Below are 21,336 nucleotides of genomic sequence, written 5' to 3'. Positions count from 1 at the left end.
AGGTGGAGAGGAGGAGCAGGAGGTGGAGAGAGGAGGAGGAGGAGGTGGGGTTAGGTCAGAGAACACTGTAGGCAGAGCATGATAGCCACTACAGATGGATACTGGATTTTTGGGGCCGATGCTGATCGGCAAAAGAAATTTGGTAGATATATCGGCCGATATTCACACGTTTTTAGCAAGAATCCCTCAACAGCGCAAAGAGGTAACTGTGGCGCTGCTGGCTCTAGACCAGGAGACACTGGTCTACATAACTGTGGCGCTGCTGGCTCTAGACCAGGAGACACTGGTCTACATAACTGTGGCCCTGCCTGCTGGCTCTAGACCAGGAGACACTGGTCTACATAACTGTGGCCCTGCTGGCTCTAGACCAGGAGACACTGGTCTACATAACTGTGGCCCTGCTGGCTCTAGACCAGGAGACACTGGTCTACATAACTGTGGCCCTGCCTGCTGGCTCTAGACCAGGAGACACTGGTCTACATAACTGTGGCCCTGCCTGCTGGCTCTAGACCAGGAGACACTGGTCTACATAACTGTGGCCCTGCTGGCTCTAGACCAGGAGACACTGGTCTACATAACTGTGGCGCTGCTGGCTCTAGACCAGGAGACACTGGTCTACATAACTGTGGCCCTGCCTGCTGGCTCTAGACCAGGAGACACTGGTCTACATAACTGTGGCCCTGCCTGCTGGCTCTAGACCAGGAGACACTGGTCTACATAACTGTGGCCCTGCCTGCTGGCTCTAGACCAGGAGACACTGGTCTACATAACTGTGGCCCTGCTGGCTCTAGACCAGGAGACACTGGTCTACATAACTGTGGCCCTGCTGGCTCTAGACCAGGAGACACTGGTCTACATAACTGTGGCCCTGCCTGCTGGCTCTAGACCAGGAGACACTGGTCTACATAACTGTGGCCCTGCCTGCTGGCTCTAGACCAGGAGACACTGGTCTACATAACTGTGGCCCTGCTGGCTCTAGACCAGGAGACACTGGTCTACATAACTGTGGCCCTGCCTGCTGGCTCTAGACCAGGAGACACTGGTCTACATAACTGTGGCCCTGCCTGCTGGCTCTAGACCAGGAGACACTGGTCTACATAACTGTGGCCCTGCTGGCTCTAGACCAGGAGACACTGGTCTACATAACTGTGGCCCTGCCTGCTGGCTCTAGACCAGGAGACACTGGTCTACATAACTGTGGCCCTGCCTGCTAGCTCTAGACCAGGAGACACTGGTCTACATAACTGTGGCCCTGCCTGCTGGCTCTAGACCAGGAGACACTGGTCTACATAACTGTGGCCCTGCCTGCTGGCTCTAGACCAGGAGACACTGGTCTACATAACTGTGGCCCTGCCTGCTGGCTCTAGACCAGGAGACACTGGTCTACATAACTGTGGCCCTGCCTGCTGGCTCTAGACCAGGAGACACTGGTCTACATAACTGTGGCCCTGCCTGCTGGCTCTAGACCAGGAGACACTGGTCTACATAACTGTGGCCCTGCCTGCTGGCTCTAGACCAGGAGACACTGGTCTACATAACTGTGGCCCTGCCTGCTGGCTCTAGACCAGGAGACACTGGTCTACATAACTGTGGCCCTGCCTGCTGGCTCTAGACCAGGAGACACTGGTCTACATAACTGTGGCCCTGCTGGCTCTAGACCAGGAGACACTGGTCTACATAACTGTGGCCCTGCTGGCTCTAGACCAGGAGACACTGGTCTACATAACTGTGGCCCTGCTGGCTCTAGACCAGGAGACACTGGTCTACATAACTGTGGCCCTGCCTGCTGGCTCTAGACCAGGAGACACTGGTCTACATAACTGTGGCCCTGCCTGCTGGCTCTAGACCAGGAGACACTGGTCTACATAACTGTGGCCCTGCCTGCTGGCTCGAGACCAGGAGACACTGGTCTACATAACTGTGGCCCTGCCTGCTGGCTCTAGACCAGGAGACACTGGTCTACATAACTGTGGCCCTGCCTGCTGGCTCTAGACCAGGAGACACTGGTCTACATAACTATGGCCCTGCTGGCTCTAGACCAGGAGACACTGGTCTACATAACTGTGGCCCTGCCTGCTGGCTCTAGACCAGGAGACACTGGTCTACATAACTGTGGCCCTGCTGGCTCTAGACCAGGAGACACTGGTCTACATAACTGTGGCCCTGCCTGCTGGCTCTAGACCAGGAGACACTGGTCTACATAACTGTGGCCCTGCCTGCTGGCTCTAGACCAGGAGACACTGGTCTACATAACTGTGGCCCTGCTGGCTCTAGACCAGGAGACACTGGTCTACATAACTGTGGCCCTGCTGGCTCTAGACCAGGAGACACTGGTCTACATAACTGTGGCCCTGCCTGCTCGCTCTAGACCAGGAGACACTGGTCTACATAACTGTGGCCCTGCTGGCTCTAGACCAGGAGACACTGGTCTACATAACTGTGGCCCTGCCTGCTGGCTCTAGACCAGGAGACACTGGTCTACATAACTGTGGCCCTGCCTGCTGGCTCTAGACCAGGAGACACTGGTCTACATAACTGTGGCCCTGCCTGCTGGCTCTAGACCAGGAGACACTGGTCTACATAACTGTGGCCCTGCCTGCTGGCTCTAGACCAGGAGACACTGGTCTACATAACTGTGGCCCTGCCTGCTGGCTCTAGACCAGGAGACACTGGTCTACATAACTGTGGCCCTGCCTGCTGGCTCTAGACCAGGAGACACTGGTCTACATAACTGTGGCCCTGCCTGCTGGCTCTAGACCAGGAGACACTGGTCTACATAACTGTGGCCCTGCTGGCTCTAGACCAGGAGACACTAGTCTACATAACTATGGCCCTGCCTGCTGGCTCTAGACCAGGAGACACTGGTCTACATAACTGTGGCACTGCCTGCTGGCTCTAGACCAGGAGACACTGGTCTACATAACTGTGGCCCTGCCTGCTGGCTCTAGACCAGGAGACACTGGTCTACATAACTGTGGCCCTGCTGGCTCTAGACCAGGAGACACTGGTCTACATAACTGTGGCCCTGCCTGCTGGCTCTAGACCAGGAGACACTGGTCTACATAACTGTGGCCCTGCCTGCTGGCTCTAGACCAGGAGACACTGGTCTACATAACTGTGGCCCTGCCTGCTGGCTCTAGACCAGGAGACACTGGTCTACATAACTGTGGCCCTGCCTGCTGGCTCTAGACCAGGAGACACTGGTCTACATAACTGTGGCCCTGCTGGCTCTAGACCAGGAGACACTGGTCTACATAACTGTGGCCCTGCCTGCTGGCTCTAGACCAGGAGACACTGGTCTACATAACTGTGGCCCTGCCTGCTGGCTCTAGACCAGGAGACACTGGTCTACATAACTATGGCCCTGCTGGCTCTAGACCAGGAGACACTGGTCTACATAACTGTGGCCCTGCCTGCTGGCTCTAGACCAGGAGACACTGGTCTACATAACTGTGGCCCTGCCTGCTGGCTCTAGACCAGGAGACACTGGTCTACATAACTGTGGCCCTGCTGGCTCTAGACCAGGAGACACTGGTCTACATAACTGTGGCCCTGCCTGCTGGCTCTAGACCAGGAGACACTGGTCTACATAACTGTGGCCCTGCCTGCTGGCTCTAGACCAGGAGACACTGGTCTACATAACTGTGGCCCTGCCTGCTGGCTCTAGACCAGGATACATTGGTCTACATAACTGTGGCCCTGCCTGCTGGCTCTAGACCAGGAGACACTGGTCTACATAACTGTGGCCCTGCTGGCTCTAGACCAGGAGACACTGGTCTACATAACTGTGGCCCTGCCTGCTGGCTCTAGACCAGGAGACACTGGTCTACATAACTGTGGCCCTGCTAGCTCTAGACCAGCACTAATCCTACCTGAGAGAGTTGGAGTTCAGACAGTGAACTAGGCTTATCAAAATAAATGGTTTGGTTCCGGTTGCCGACCGACCCTGCCGATTTAGGTGCGACCCAATATATCTTATGAGTAAAAAAAAAAAAAAAAAATTGCAATAAAGTTTCATACAAATCTTAGTCAAACCTTTAGTATTATGGATATTAAACATGCTGGCAGAGTACATGCATCCATGTTGTCGTGAACATTTTAATTAGATAAAGAAATTCCCTATCCATAGTCGCCGTGGGAAAAAATTTAATAAAATAAATTCCCTACCTACCTACCCATGGCCATAACTGACAACCAACAGGAACCAAACAATTTATTTTGTTAGGCCCTAACTCTAATCCTACCTGAGAGAGTTGGAGTTCAGACAGTGAACTCAGCTTAGAAACAGCAGGTGAATTGGAGGCGCTGGGAAAGTACGGCCCATTCCAGGCTGGCTGGCAGGCAGACAGCGGTGACAGACGGACAGAGTCAGACAGTCAGACAGCACACATACAGCAGAACCACCCGTCAGCTCAACACATCCACAACACACCTGTGAGAGAAGGAGACACAGGAGAGATGAATTAGTTAAACAACAGCATAAAGATCAGTGATGTAAATAGGTTTCCGGGGCCGGGGGGTCATTTGAGTGTGTCCCCAATAAAACGGTATGTGTTTTGACAAGTTGTAGTGTCTATCTGTCTGTATACCGTAATTCCTCTAATAGTAACCGGTATTCAATTAAAAACCGGGTCTCTATTAATGACCGGGTGCGCTGTTGAGCTAAGCAATTATAAGCCGGCCTCCTAATACAAGCCGGGTTTCATGTATATGCTGGCCAGGCTGTGCAGTAAATACCATATAATGGTATGGTGTTAATGTTTACCAAGAGAGTAAGCCTACCTCAGAATTGTATAAAACGAAGTTATTATTATTATTATTATACCAGTATTGTGATTGCACTATTTTACTTTATTTAACTTTTTTTGACCACCTGTAATTGCACTGTTTACTACCGTATTTCATACAGTACTTGGTTTCAATAAATGAACCCAGTACATTTTACTGGGTTCAAACTGACACAAAATGTTGATTTATTCATTATGATCCGTTTGAAAATTAGAAATATAGGCCTCTCTCTTATACATGCCTCCTCCTAATACAAGCCTGGTATCAGCTACAGTTTAAACAAATACAAGCCGGGGTTACTATTAGAGGAATTACGGTATTCCATCTAAGATATACCAAGGTTTTGAGTCACCGATCAGATAATTTTTCAGATCAACTTTGTCAAATCACCTAAAAAACTTAAGTATCGTTGTACACGACGGCGCCACACAAAACATTAATAAGGCTATGCCTATGCTGCTATGACTAATGTGTTACCAAGTTGGCTAATTTAATTGTAATCATCTGCTTTTGTAGGTGCATTGTCTGATATAATTATAAATTATAAATTAAATATAATATAATTGTTTGCTTGATAGACGATTTTTTTTTTTTTAATATTTTTTTAAAATTTAACAATTTTTTTTTATTCAACAAACATGACCATGTTCACGTCTTAAACTCATTCACTGAGGCCTTAGTTTTGGTTTTAAATTGCAAATCATCATTCATTTATTTATTGTCACACAGAGCAGAAGAATTTTGCCAAAACAAACCAATAGTATCAAGCTGCAGAACGGCAGACCAGCCACACACTCTGACCCAAACGCATTTCCTTTGATTTAATTATACATCAAATGATTTATGTTAAGGATTGCAATGCCTCGCTTGAATGAAGTTAACTTTTCACCTGGATAACATTAACATTCAGGGTGAATGTAATGTGAGAAATTGGGATAAAAAAGAAATATATATATATTATTTTTATTTATTTATTTTATTTTTTTGATCGGATCGGCAAAGATCGGTATCGGTAGATACTCAAAATCACATGATCGGGATCGGATCGGGAGCAAAAAAATGTGATCGGGACATCCCTAACGGTAACCTGTTGCGTGTGACGTTACCAAGAGAAGCCCCGCTTTCAGTGCTTTGTGGGCAGCGCTACTGCACGCTCACACAGACACACACAACAGATGAGGAAGTGCACAGATCCGACCAGCGTTGCTGGCTCCTCACAATGCAAACGCGAAAATGTACATTACATATGAACTGCAGAGAAAATTTCCAATTTATCATCCCGGTCGAAACTAATTGGAAGCGGAGTGCAACGCGTGCAAAGCTTGACCATATGTTTGTGTCTAATAAAGGTGCTGGCGATCTCAAAGCTCACATGGACACAGCAAAACATTACAAACAAAGCAGTGCGAGAGTTTGATGGCAAAGTTGACCAAATTGATTGAAGAATGTAGCTATACAGAGAGAAAAAGAAAATCATTTAAAACTATTTTGATGCCTCAAAATGATGTTTTGGTTTGATAAGATGCTTATGATACAATGATAAGGATTATGTGTGTAATAAATTAGTTTAGTACACTAATTGCAACAAATCTGAAACTGCATAGTGCACTTTTAAATTAGTATCTTTGTGAGGTTACTGTTTTATAATTTACATTACATTGAAAAGATAAAGATATATTTTTTAAAGCTGGATTTTCTAATACAGAAGAGGTATTATTTAGAACATTACATCATATTTTTCTTGTTATTTATTTTGTCCAGTAAGACTTGAAAATATATATTATTTTGTCATAGGTTGATTTAGTTATTTTCTTGAGATTTGTCAGATAGATTACTTTAGGCATAATACAGCATGTTGAGTAACTTTGGTTATAGAGAGATATTATTTTGTTATATAAAATAATATAAACAATGATTTTATATCCATACAGAGGAGGTATACTTTAAATATATTATAATGATAAGGCATCTTTGAGTAAACTTTGATTAAGTATCTTGAGGCTGAAGGCAGAGTGTCCTCTTTAAAAAAAAATCACAATATGGTCACCCTTGAAGTCGCATTATAATTCACTTAATAAAATAATGACGAGTCAGCCTCCTAAAAAGACAAAAGTTAGTGACATCACTCACACCGCCGCCGCCAAAGTAAGGACTATGCTCTGTATCGTCAATCAATGGTCAAATAAATATTTGATTAAGGAATATAATATGCCTTTTTGTATTATTTCTGTGTATCAGCAAAATGTATATATTTTTATGTTAGACATTAAGGGAAATTAAGATTCTCAGATTTTTTACAAACCGCCGCTTATCAACTAACCGGTTAATCGGCAGGTGACGTATGTTGCTCAGTAGTTGCTGATGTCTGCTCAGGAGGTTTGAGTGTTTGCTCAGACCAAAAAATTATTAGAGGGAACATTGCCGGAGACTGTCACATGCTTTCCTCCGACGCATGTGCAGCAAGCCTGAAACCTTGTTGGCTGCGTCACAGTCACGAAAGGGGCTACTTAATTAATTAATCCAATCCACTTTATTTATAGAGCACATTTAAAAACAACAAAGTTTGTACAAGTCCCACAACATAAGATACAAAATAATAATAAATAGATTATTAATATTTTTTTTATTTTCCGAAGCTTCGAATTAAAATCGAAGCTCGGCCCCAAAGCTTCGATTGCCAAAAAAAGCTTCGAAGGTCAGCCCTACTTTTCTATGATCATTAGGCCTTGTGTTAATGCTAGGTGGCCTCACTCCGCTGTAATGAAAGGGTTGGGCCGTCTGGTAACTTTGCCCATCCCTCTGTGTAGCCTATAGTGGACATGTTGGATAAACACTGACCACCACTGTTACTAAACATTCTAGAAACACTGACCACTAGGGGTGGGAATCACCAGTTTCATCACGATACGATACCGATTCTTTGGACAACGATACGATATTTTCCGATATCACAAAGTCTGCCACGATACGATTCGATTCAGGTGCCCGTGCCTGCGATCAATATGAGACGATATTATAAGCCCATTTAACACAATCAGTAACATTTAGATCAACAAAAAAAAAGGCAATGGAAATATCATTCGACATTTTTATTTTTGAGCTCTTCCAGACATTTAAATTATCTATTGTTTTTAATACCAATAGACTTCCTGTTCACTGTAAAGTGCCACGTTTTGATATATTTAGCTTTAAACTTTTAAGTAATTTTTTTTGGAACTCACAACACGCAACCTAAAACCCCTTCCTCTCCCAAGCCATTCCTGCAACTGTTTTATGTTGCATGATGATCATGAATACATTTAATATGTATTGTATTTTTTATGTTTAAATATCAACATTATCCGTCCATCCTCAGTACATTTACTATAAATAATATACTATACGTCATCTGGTCTTTCCAAACGCACACACACACAGAGAGAAAGGGAGCATGCCCCCAGTCCCCACTTCTCTCTGCCTAATAGTGCCTATGGCTCTGGGTTAGCTTGTTGTTAGCTTACGCTAACGTAACGTTAATTTCGATCTTTAACACGACGTGGGCATAAAGGAATGGCGAGGATTGCAAAGCAGGTTAGATGCATTTGACCCGTTGTGGAATAAAACAGCAGGGACTTGTTTTGGGTCGCAGAATAGGCACACTAGCCTTGCTCTAGTGACGCTCTAGAGATGCTACTGCTGTGTGCTGTTGATCTGAGTCGAGCGGATACGACACTCCATGGGATTTTCAAAATAAGAGTATCACAATATGAATCGATCTTTTTACGTTGCATCGATCCTATTTGATTTTTTTTTTAAGGGTCACCTTTTATTTAACAAAAAGTGATGTTTGGTGAAAGTTAGATTTGCACTATATTAATCCCAATAGGGAAATTCATTCTTGTTTGATGATTAAGAGGCACCTTTTATTTGTTTTAAGTGAAGTTTGGTGAAAAAGCAAGTTATTGCACTATTAATCCCAATAGGGACATTCATCTTTGTTTGATCAAGAGCAGGCCATGTGAGCGGCGCGGGGAGCGGAGCGGGCGGTTTTGACGTGATCGAGGAGTGGGTTTTAAAATGAGTCGGCGCGACGTCCGGAGCGAGAGTTCTCCTCCGCTCCAATCCACTCCAGGCCGCTCACAGTGGTTTAACACTGATGTAATATACATGTAGTACAATGCCAAAGCAACAGATGGCGATGTACAAACATTAGGGATGGGTACCTTTCACATTTGAACCGATACCGGTACCTGTGAATCGATACCGGTACCCAACGGTACCTTTTTTCGGTACTTTAGTCTCAAGAAATTTAATTTACCTACCTCAGTCGTAAAAAAAAAATCCAAACTTCAAATAACTACAATTTCGACAGTTTTCGGCTTGTCATTGCTCCGACTGCTTTGTTGTTGAATCAAGTCAAATCCTAGGTAAGCATATATTGTGCGTGTGAACGTTGACATGAAAAGAAAAAAGTTAAAAAAAGTAAAAAAAAAAAAAAAAGTAATAAATTTTTTTTTTTTTTTTTTTTTTTTTTTTTTTTTTTTTTTTTTTTTCGGTTTCTCACTTGATTCGATACTCGGTAGTACCGACGTGTTTCGGTTCGGTACCTCAAAAGTACCGAATTCGGTACCCATCCCTAACAAACATGAAGGCCATTTTCAACCAATGAGAAGGGTGAACCTGTGATATCCTGTTCAGGCTTTGTCACTCACATCCTGTTAGAAAAAGTATCGACGGGATTCGACGCCATTGTTGTTGTCGTTAGCTTACATGCTAACGTTAATGGCAGCGACCATAGCATTGTGGCTAGGCTAGCTATCATCGCTTAATAGAGCTAGTGAATGGATAAACAACGTTATTTAACATTGCAGAATGGGTACAATTACAATGCGGCTCAATATAAACAATTGTTAAGGGGCCCAGGGGGTGTAGACTGTTGTAGTTTGAGCTAATTTACACCATGCTCCAAAAAAAAAAAGGATCTGCCGAGCGATCTGGCGCGGGGAGCGCTCGATTCAAGGTGAGCGTGAGCGAGCGGAGAGCGACTTGGGGGCGGGGTCGACAAGATTGGTGAAAGTTAGGTTTGCACTTCAATCCCAATAGGGACATTCATCTTGGTTTGATAATTTTTTTTGTCAAATAAAAACAAAGGTTATTTGAATGATTTCCTTGGCGTTTCTAGTTTAAGAGAAAAAAATCGATTAAAATCGTAAATCGGATTTTTTTTTTAATAATCAGGGATTTAATTTTTAGGCCATATCGCCCAGCCCTACCACCACTGTTACTAAACATTCTAGATAATTAAACACTGACCACTGTTACTAAACATTCTAGATAAACACTGACCACCACTGTTACTAAACATTCTAGATAAACACTGACCACCACTGTTACTAAACATTCTAGATAAACACTGACCACCACCACTGTTACTAAACATTCTAGATAAACACTGACCACTGTTACTAAACATTCTAGATAAACACTGACCACCACTGTTACTAAACATTCTAGAGACACACTGACCACCACTGTTACTAAACATTCTAGAGACACTGACCACCACTGTTACTAAACATTCTAGAGACACTGACCACCACTGTTACTAAACATTCTAGAGAAACACTGACCACCACTGTTACTAAACATTCTAGATAAACACTGACCACCGTTACTAAACATTCTAGATAAACACTGACCACCACCACTGTTACTAAACATTCTAGAGACACTGACCACCACTGTTACTAAACATTCTAGAGAAACACTGACCACCACTGTTACTAAACATTCTAGATAAACACTGACCACCGTTACTAAACATTCTAGATAAACACTGACCACCACTGTTACTAAACATTCTAGAGACACACTGACCACCACTGTTACTAAACATTCTAGAGAAACACTGACCACCACTGTTACTAAACATTCTAGAGACACTGACCACTGTTACTAAACATTCTAGATAAACACTGACCACCACTGTTACTAAACATTCTAGAGACACTGACCACCACTGTTACTAAACATTCTAGATAAACACTGACCACCACTGTTACTAAACATTCTAGATAAACACTGACCACTGTTACTAAACATTCTAGATAAACACTGACCACTGTTACTAAACATTCTAGATAAACACTGACCACCACTGTTACTAAACATTCTAGATAAACACTGACCACTGTTACTAAACATTCTAGATAAACACTGACCACCTTGACGATTAAAAGCCTCCCCAATTTAGAAAACAGTAATCCAATGGCTGGTATTGTTATACCGGACGCTCTGAGCTAGGCCTGCCACGATAACACATTTTGCTGGGTGATTAATTGCCCCCGAAAATATCGCGATAAGCGATATTATTGCGACCGGTTAGAGAATTTTTTTTGAGAAATTTATTTCCCAAAACTTTTATTTTGAAGCCCACCGCTCCGTCTTTTCCGGTGTTTTAGACTTTTATTTTGAAGCCCACCGACCGGACCGGAAGTATTGTTGTGATTATCCTAAGCAGACAACTTGTCTCGTCCGGTTCTGTTTTTGAGCTAATGATAAAACAAATTGTTGGTGAACAACTAACTTTAGGTTAGTTTTAACGTTAGCTACTAACGTTAGATGCAGCTACTACAGGCAATCAACGATGAGGAGGAAGCGTCAAAGCAGTATATAATAGAATAGCTGTGGTGCGTAAGCACTGCAGCACGACTCGAAACTACCGGAGTGTTATAATAAATTAATTCATGTTTAACTTGTCCCCGTGTCCAGTCCTTTGACTAGCCCCACCCGTTCATTGTAAACAATGATGCATGTAATTGTATTAACGTTATTCTGTGTTGTACTTGTAGCTATGCTATACGTTGTATTTCGTTTGTTAGCTATTTAGCTAATGTTGTTAGCATGGAATGAGAATCAAAGCTCTATCTTTCATCTTTATTTAGCAGTCCAGTTTCTCCGGGCAGTAGCGAGTAACTACTTGGGTCTAAAAATAGCTAACGTTACACTACAAATAATGCTACTTGGTTAAAAGGAGCAACACTATTGAGAAATGTAGTTAAGCTATGTGGCATTGCCCCACGGAGCTCCCGTGCTGTACTCTAGTAACGTCAGCGGCCCGCCTCCCAACACGGACAGTGACTGACAAGGGGCACTGGTTCCGCCTCATTAAAACAAACGCGCAAATAGCAATTAATCGCGCCCGTCAAAATCATTGCATTCATTTGAATTATCGCAGCAATTAATCGATTTATTGCTTATCGCGGCAGGCCTACTCTGAGCTAACCGGAGCTAACACAGAACAGGATGGTAAAGCATATATAATGACTTCTTGACAACTTGAACTTTAGGTTAGTTGTAACGTTAGATAATGTACAAAATAAACGTATTCCGCTGCTATAGCCGTCGCTCTTTTATTTTGAAAACCCCAGAAAGGAAGTAATTATATATGCTTTACCATCCTGTTCTGTGTTAGCTCCGGTTAGCTCAGAGCGTCCGGTATAACAATACCAGCCATTGGATTACTGTTTTCTAAATTGGGGAGGCTTTTAATCGTCAAGGTAAGAGGATTTTAAGTCATGGTATCCATAAACTTCAATCGGTTCGGATCCTTTGAATGAATGAGAATGTCAACAATCACGACGACACGTTGAAATCACTGGCTGCGCTCAGAGAGGAGTGGTTAGGCAAAAAATAGTTCAGAGTATATTTGTTTATAAAACGTAATTGTCTAATTCAATTATTTTTTATTTCTCCACGTGGTGAATACACAGGTCACAACATGTTTACATGAACGTTTTGGAGTTGTATTTGGAGTGTATTTCGTGACTGTATACAGTGTAAGGGAACGTCAGGCTCCGGATCTCCCCCACTTCCAGTGATGAAGCTCCGGATCTCCCCCACTTCCAGTGATGAAGCTAAGCTACGTTAACGGAGCGACTGTTCCCAAAGCTAAATGCACGCACAGAGACAAAAAAGGTATGCATCTTCTTGTCTAACTCCAGGGAAGATGTTAAATAAGCAAATTTCCCAAAATGTTGGAGTTTTCCTTTAAATAACAAACAGCATTTCTTGTTGTAGTTAACAAAGAGAGGCAGAGTTGATTTAGCAAAAAAAAAAAAAAAAAAAAAAAAATTTATAATCAAATTTTATTTTCATATTCGAATCCCATGCCCACCGAACGAAGCTTCGAAGCTTGGAAGTATTTAAGACAGCCTTTATACCAGTAATTCTTCCTACAACACACACAGCTGCCTGGGAGCCAATCCGTTGCTGAGCAAGTAGCCCTGTGACCTAGCCTCCTGTGACATAAACAATCAACCAGGCGAACTACCAGGCTCAGGCCCACCACACACGGGTTCCCAGGTTACCAGGCTACAACAGAGAGGCTGGTCGCAGGCTGTTGTTGGCGGCCATCCGACAGCCCAGTTGACCAGTGTGACCCGAGCAGCAGACCTACACTAACATCACAAAGACCAGACCTCCAAGAGCAGGCCCAGCTAATGGCATCAAGAGACTGGAGGCCGGAGATCTGAAGTCTGTCCTGAACAACACACTGCAGCCAGCTAGCTAGCTCTCTGATTCAGAAGGGGTGTCACTGGACAGAAGCCAAGGCTAACGTGTAGCGGTCTACAGGCCGAGACACCCAGCTAATGAACAGCTCGGACCGGCCTGCAGATGGACCTGGTCTGGCTGGAGGTCCGGTTGAGTTAGTGGAGTTAGTTTGACCCAGTTCTCAGGGACCTGGAGCAGGTTGACGTTACAAAGCCAGGCTCACTTGGCAGCTGACGCTAGTATGGAGCTGAATGACGCCAGGCTGATATTGAACCATCACATCTATCAGCTGTATGAGATACTTGGCTTGTAACACCAGCAACCAACCGAGCGGTTAACTAGTACAAACTACCTAGCAGCCAGTTGGCTGGTTAGATAGCAGCTAGATACCAGTTAACTAGTATAAACTACCATACCAGTTAACTAGTATAAACTACCAAACAGTTAATTAGCTGGTTAACTAGCAGCTAGATACCAGTAGTACAAACGACCTAGCATCAGTTAGCTGGTTAACTAGCAGTTAGACACCAGTTACTAGTACAAACTACCTAGCATCAGTTAGCTGGTTAACTAGCAGTTAGATACCAGTAACTAGTATAAACAGCATCAGTTAGCTGGTTAGCTACAGCTAGCTACAGTTAGATACCAGTAACTAGTATTTAACAGCATCAGTTAGCTGGTTAACTACAGCTAGCTACAGTTAGATACCAGTAACTAGTATTTAACAGCATCAGTTAGCTGGTTAACTACAGCTAGCTACAGTTAGATACCAGTAACTCTGTACTGAGCTCTGTTAAGGAAGGACAGGACACACTCACTGAGAAACATTGCTTTATACTGAAAACTAGGGTAAGCCATTTTAAGTTTATTAGTGAATCTTAAAAGTGAGGAACCAGCTGACTTGATTAAAGGGGCGTGTTTAAAACGGCCATTTTGTTTAGTTAAGTGCCCCCATTAAGGGACTGTTTCCTGTTTACTAGTAGCAACTGATTTGCTGAGTGAGCCATTAAGAGCCTGCCCTGTTTAAAAGCAGAGGTCCAGACTGTGTTGAAATCACTCTGTACTGAGCTCTGTTAAGAAAGGACAGGACACACTCACTGAGAAACATTGCTTTATACTGAAAACTAGGGTAAGCCATTTTAAGTTTATTAGTGAATCTTAAAAGTGAGGAACCAGCTGACTTGATTAAAGGGGCGTGTTTAAAACGTCCATTTTGTTTTGTTAAGTGCCCCCATTAAGGGCCAGGTGTTAAGACAGCACTAATTAGTGATAGAGATTTAAAGGCTTGCTGGTGTAGCGTCAGCGAAGCGTCGAGAAACGAAGAGGGACAAAGAGGAGGAGTTTTCCTGGTTATCCGCCGAGGGATCCACCGATCCACCTAGTGCTAAGTACACCCTAGTCCTATCTTACACTCCACTCTGAAAAATCTCCCTTTCCCTCCCACTCTGCTATTTCTCTACTTCCTCCCTGCCACTCTTGACAAGACAATGTGTCTCATACCTATATCCACAATCTGCTCCTCTAGAACAGATTTAACCCACCCACGGCAGTTTGCTAGCAACCCGGCTAATCTCTCCTACCCTCCTACAGCCACTAATACACCAGTACGGGGAGGCTTATGGAATTGTCAATCAGCAGTCAAGAAAGCTGACTTCATTACTGCCTACGCCCATAGTCTAAATCTGCAGCTCCTGGCTCTAACTGAGACCTGGATAACCCCCAATAACTCATCAACACCTGCAGCATTATCTACAAACTATAACTTCACTCACACATCTCGACCTTCCAGACGGGGTGGAGGCACTGGCCTCATGACATCTCCTTCATGGGCTACAAACGTAACACCACTCCCAGAACTGTCACTCTCCTCTCTCGAATATCATGCAGTATCTGTCTCTAATCCTTTCAATCTCACCATTGTTACACTCTACCGCCCTCCAGGTACACTCGATCACTTCACAGATGAGCTGGACATGCTTCTTAGCTCCTTACCGGAAGATGGTACCCCTCTCCTTCTATTGGGCCACTTCAACCTGCCTGACTCATCTCAGTCAGTCATAGTAGTCTCCCTCCTACAATCGTTTGACCAGACTCCCACTGCCATGCCTCCCACCCACAAAGCAGGCAACTCCTTGGATCTCATATTTTCCCGTAACTCCAGCATCATTAACACCACGGTAACTCCCCTACATGTATCTGACCATTCCTTCATATCCTTCTCACTAACTCTCATGCTTAACCGAAAGGTCTTCACCCCAACTCAAACAGTCTCACTCAGACGCAACCTGCCCTCCCTATCCCCCTCCACCCTCTCCTCTGACATACTATCCGCTCTACCTTTGAGTGACACCTTCTCTGCTCTCTCCACAGAGATGGCAACCTCCACCCTCCTTTCAGCCCTTGCAACCTCCTTCAACAAGCTCTGTCCCCTCGTTGAGAAACCTGCCCGCCGTTCCCCACCCAGTCCATGGCTGACAGATCCAGTGAGAGAACAAAGACAGGTCCTGAGAGCAGCTGAAAGGAAGTATAGAAAGTCACGCCTCACTGCTGACATCGACACATATCACAACCTCTTGTTAACATTCTCCAAAACCATCACTAATGCCAAAGCTTCTTTCTTCCACCATAGGATCGAGGCCTCTGCCAAGAATCTTCGCAAACTGCATGCTACCATGTCCTCCCTCCTCACTCCCCCCCCACCCCCCCCTCCCTCATCTTTCTCTGCTGAAGACTTTGCGATCTTCTTTGAGGAAAAAGTGGAGAACATCCGCAGCTCCTTCTCCCAACCCCCACCCATTCCAAATGCTGAATCGAGAACCTCATCCTTCACTCTGTCATCTTTCTCTCCCATTACAGAAGCAGAGACCCTGACACTGGTAACGTCGAACCGTCCGACTACTTGCCAGCTGGACCAGCTACTAGGGATGGGAATCGAAAACCGGTTCCCGTTGGGAACCGGTTCCTAATTGGCCGATGCCTGGAACCGTGTGGCTCCTGTGACTTTCGATTCCCTTAACGCTGCCAGGTTTTTCCTACAGTTGCGCGCGTTAGCATGTAGCCATGGCAGACTCTATTTGATTCCTTAAGGGCTCGAAATTGCCTGGCTTTTGGTCATATGCTCCCGAAATGCTCCCGCTGTTTGGCTACTTCTATGTGCAGTGAAAACTACTTGAATGCTTTCATTGATTTAGTTTAGGGTGAGCTAAAATTAGCCGCGGAGCTATCGCTAGCTAACGTGAGCTAACGCTATTTAATCAAGCTCACAAAGAGAGATAAACAGCTGACAGCGGATAGTACAGGTACAAATACAATAAAACAGCGGGTGGGGACTGTTCTGTAAACATTGTACTCTTTAGTTCACATATAATAAGAGCCGGATTGTTTATTTACTAAGTCCGTCAGACAGGAAGTACCATGGTGCAACATACAAATGTGTCCGTGTAGCAACACAAGCCAATACCTACAGGACAGGGGCCCGGGGAGGGAGCTCTGTGTGTCTGTGTGTGTGTGTGTGTGTGTGTGTGTGTGTGTGTGTGAGACAGAAGTCAGAGGAATAACGACTGTTATTCAATAGATTAAATTAGTTTAAGAATAAAAAAATAAATACATTTTAAGAGAATCTCAAATACATTATTTTATTTAAGTGTAGGCTATAGTTAATGTTTTATTTTTTACAGTTTTTGTATTTTTCTGACATGGTAAATGGCTGCTTTTTTATATAGCGCTTTTATCCAAAGCGCTTTACAATTTGTTCCTTACATTTTACCCAATCACTCACACATTCACACAACGACGGCGCAGGCAACCATGCAAGGTGCCAACCTGCTCATCGGGAGCAGTTAGGGGTTAAGTGTCTTGCTCAAGGACACATCGACACGCTGCCCGGGAGGAGCGGGAATCGAACCGGGAACCTCCGGATTGCCAGACGACTGCTCTACCTCCCGAGCCACTGTCGCCCCTGACATGGGGGCTCAACAATAAATGACAATCAGAAATGTCAAGTTGCATGTTGTTATTCTAACCAGCTTAGTTCTGTTGCATTTCCAATTTATTTATTTAAATTATAAATTGATCAGGTATCGATAAGAGAATCGATAAAGAATCGAATCGATAAGCAGAATCGATAATGGAATCGTATCGATAAAATCCTATCAATTCCCATCCCTACCAGCTACCCTCCCCACTCCTCCAGACCATAGCACCAGACATCCTCCCATTCCTAACTGCAACCATCAACTCCTCACTCAACTCGGGGGTGGTCCCCACCTCCCTAAAACAAGCCAGAGTCACGCCGCTCATAAAAAAACCAACCCTGAACCCTACCGTCATAGGCAACTACCGTCCTGTCTCTCTTCTCTCCTTCCTTTCTAAAACACTTGAACGTGCTGTATCCAACCAACTTACTGCTTATCTCTTACAGAATGACCTCCTAGACCCTAATCAGTCAGGCTTCAGGACTGGTCACTCCACAGAGACAGCCCTCATTGCGGTCACAGAGGCACTTCACTTAGCAAAAGCGAAAGGCCTCTCCTCTGTCCTGATTCTCCTAGATCTATCTGCAGCCTTCGACACAGTCAACCACCAGATCCTCCTTGCGGCCCTCGCAGGAATGGGAGTGGCTGGCTCTGCGCTGACATGGCTGTCATCATACCTCAATGACCGCTCCTACCAAGTGTCATGGAGAGGGACCCTGTCGGCCACCCGGCCCCTGCAGACGGGTGTCCCCCAGGGCTCGGTTTTAGGACCCCTTCTCTTCTCCCTCTACACTAAATCACTGGGTAACATTATCACGTCTCATGGCTTCTCCTACCATTGTTATGCCGACGATACTCAACTCTTCCTCTCCTTCCCTCCCTCAGATATCCACGTCTCTGAGCGGATCTCGGCCTGTCTGTCCGACATCTCAGCCTGGATGACGTCCAACCACCTCAAACTGAACCTAAGCAAAACAGAATTGCTCCACCTGCCGGCCAAATCCTCCCCCCTAACCGACCTTTCAATCACAGTCGAGAATGCAGCTGTGACTGCGTCCCCGACCGCCAAGAACCTTGGTGTTGTCCTCGACGACCAGTTGAACTTCTCTGCTCACATCGCAGCGACGACCAGAACCTGCCGATTCCTCCTGAGCAACGTCAGAAGGATCCGCCCCTTCCTGACAAAAGAAGCCACCCAACTCCTCGTCCAATCAACAGTCATCTCCCGCCTCGACTACTGCAATGCACTGCTCGCTGGCCTCCCGGCCACTGCCACTAAGCCTCTTCAACTCATTCAGAACGCAGCGGCCCGCCTGATCTCAAACCTACCGAAGTCGGCCCATGTCACCCCACTTCTTAGGGACCTGCACTGGCTCCCCATTGCTGCACGAATCCGCTTCAAGGCCCTCGACCTAGCATACCGTGCGGCAAAGGGAACCGCTCCCGCCTACCTCCGGTCAATGGTCTCTAACTACACACCCTCAAGACCCCTACGCTCTGCATCTTCTGGCCGCCTCAGACCTACTCCTATCCAAGCTCCGGGAGGGTCATCAAAGAGAAGTCGCCTATTCTCAGTCCTTGCCCCACAATGGTGGAATGAACTACCCACCCCAGTTAGGACAGCCGAATCACGTCCAATCTTTCGCCGTCGACTAAAGACGCACTTCTTCAACCATTATCTGAATTAAAAAAAAAACAATAAAAAAAAAAAAATCTAACCTTAACTAACCGTACTGTCATGCACTTGTCCTAATAAACTAACCTACACTGTAGCACTCAACACTTTGATGAACATTGTTGCTCAGCTGATAGAGTTGTGCCCTTCCTGATGGCTTGTCGTACAGAACTTGTAAGTCGCTTTGGATAAAAGCGTCAGCTAAATGACTAAATGTAAATGTAAATGTAGTATAAACAGCATCAGTTAGCTGGTTAGCTGCAGTTAGACACCAGTAACTAGTATAAACTACCTAGCAGCCAGTTAGCTACAGCTAGATACAGTAACTAGTATAATAAACAGCATCAGTTAGCTGGTTAGCTACAGCTAGATACAGTAACTAGTATAAACAGCATCAGTTAGCTGGTTAGCTACAGTAACTAGTATAAACAGCATCAGTTAGCTGGTTAACTAGCAGCTAGATACAGTAACTAGTATAAACAGCATCAGTTAGCTGGTTAACTACAGTAACTAGTATAAACAGCATCAGTTAGCTGGTTAACTAGCAGCTAGATACAGTAACTAGTATAAACAGCATCAGTTAGCTGGTTAACTACAGTAACTAGTATAAACAGCATCAGTTAGCTGGTTAGCTACAGTAACTAGTATAAACAGCATCAGTTAGCTGGTTAACTAGCAGCTAGATACAGTAACTAGTATAAACAGCATCAGTTAGCTGGTTAGCTACAGCTAGATACAGTAACTAGTATAAACAGCATCAGTTAGCTGGTTAGCTACAGTAACTAGTATAAACAGCATCAGTTAGCTGTTAGCTACAGTAACTAGTATAAACAGCATCAGTTAGCTGGTTAGCTACAGTAACTAGTATAAACAGCATCAGTTAGCTGGTTAGCTACAGTAACTAGTATAAACAGCATCAGTTAGCTGGTTAGCTACAGTAACTACTAACTAGTATAAACAGCATCAGTTAGCTGGTTAGCTACAGTAACTAGTACAGCATCAGTTGGCTGGTTAACTAGCAGCTAGATACAGTAACTAGTATCAGTTAGCTGGTTGGGGTCACAGTTCATTATCTACAGCTAGATACAGTAACTAGTATAAACTGTTAGCTGGTTAGCTACAGCTAGATACAGTTAGATACAGTAACTAGTATAAACAGCATCAGTTAGCTACAGCTAGATACAGTAATGAGTATAAACTGTTAGCTGGTTAGCTACAGCTAGATACAGTAACGAGTATAAACAGCATCAGTTAGCTGGTTAGCTACAGTTAGATACAGTAACTAGTATAAACAGCATCAGTTAGCTACAGTAACTAGTATAAACAGCATCAGTTGGCTGGTTAACTACAGCTAGCTACAGTTAGATACAGTAACTAGTATAAACAGCATCAGTTAGCTGGTTAGCTACAGTTAGATACAGTAACTAGTATAAACAGCATCAGTTAGCTACAGCTAGCTACAGTTAGATACAGTAACTACTTAACTAGTATAAACAGCATCAGTTGGCTGGTTAACTACAGCTAGCTACAGTTAGATACAGTAACTAGTATAAACAGCATCAGTTAGCTGGTTAGCTACAGCTAGCTACAGTTAGATACAGTAACTAGTATAAACAGCATCAGTTAGCTACAGCTAGATACAGTAACGAGTATAAACAGCATCAGTTCGCTGGTTGGGGTCACAGTTCATTAGCTGGTTAGCTACAACTAGATACAGTAACGAGTATAAACTGTTAGCTGGTTAGCTACAGCTAGCTACAGTTAGATACAGTAACTAGTATAAACAGCATCAGTTAGCTGGTTAGCATCAGTTAGCTACAGTTAGCCAGCAGCTAGTGGAGCAGCTCACCTACCGACAGACAGCAGCTCAGCTCCCGGCATGCAGCTCTCAGTCCCGGCAGCACAGCCTCCGCAGAGCCGCTCAGCTGGACCCGAGCTGGAGTCGATGTGGAGCTAAATGTTTAATTAAAGGTTGAATTAACGGCTGAATTAAAGGCTGAATTAAAGGCTGAAGTGGTTCTGCCGCCGGGCGCCAACAGCTCGAGCTACGCAGGATACTTTCCAAGATGGCGGCTCCCCATCCCCCAACACAACTACACCTCCTGTCACTCAAACCAGAAACCTACACTCCTATTGGCCAACACTTCTGCCACTCCAATCAACATAACAGCTCGCCAGGGCCGGCCCCTTTTATTCCGGAAGTACAGAACTCCGCAGTGTCTCCGCCCCTCTCCGGTTCCGGAAGTAGATTCTCGACAGAGTCCACACAGTCCGCGTACAGCTTATTGAATACATAATATTATATGAATTATTGTTCCCCCTATATTTCTTGCCTTCTTTACTAAGAACCAAAACATTTTTGGAAAA

General features: G+C 44.5%; 1 protein-coding gene across 6 annotated transcripts in view; it reads right to left on the bottom strand.

The window, feature by feature from the left end:
- Nucleotides 1–21,035, bottom strand: part of ppp6r3 (protein phosphatase 6, regulatory subunit 3) — a 172,748-nt gene extending 151,713 nt beyond the window's left edge. For 5 of the 6 annotated variants that reach the window (XM_084316105.1, XM_084316109.1, XM_084316108.1 and 2 more), the window contains exons 1-2: nucleotides 20,823–21,035; nucleotides 4,245–4,432 (exon numbers count right to left, since the gene is read on the bottom strand). The gene's annotated coding sequence lies outside the window, so the exon portion shown is untranslated. Of the gene's footprint in view, nucleotides 1–3,872; nucleotides 3,891–4,244; nucleotides 4,433–20,822 lie in introns of those variants that run through there. The other variant, XM_084316106.1, reaches the window with a different exon arrangement.
- Nucleotides 21,036–21,336: the final 301 nt, after the last annotated feature.

The sequence above is a fragment of the Notolepis coatsorum genome, assembly GCF_963971535.1.
Source record: "Notolepis coatsorum genome assembly, chromosome: 6".
Lineage (NCBI taxonomy): Eukaryota > Metazoa > Chordata > Actinopteri > Aulopiformes > Paralepididae > Notolepis > Notolepis coatsorum.
Note: the sequence above shows the minus strand (reverse complement) of the source record. Positions and strands in the feature narration are given on the sequence as shown.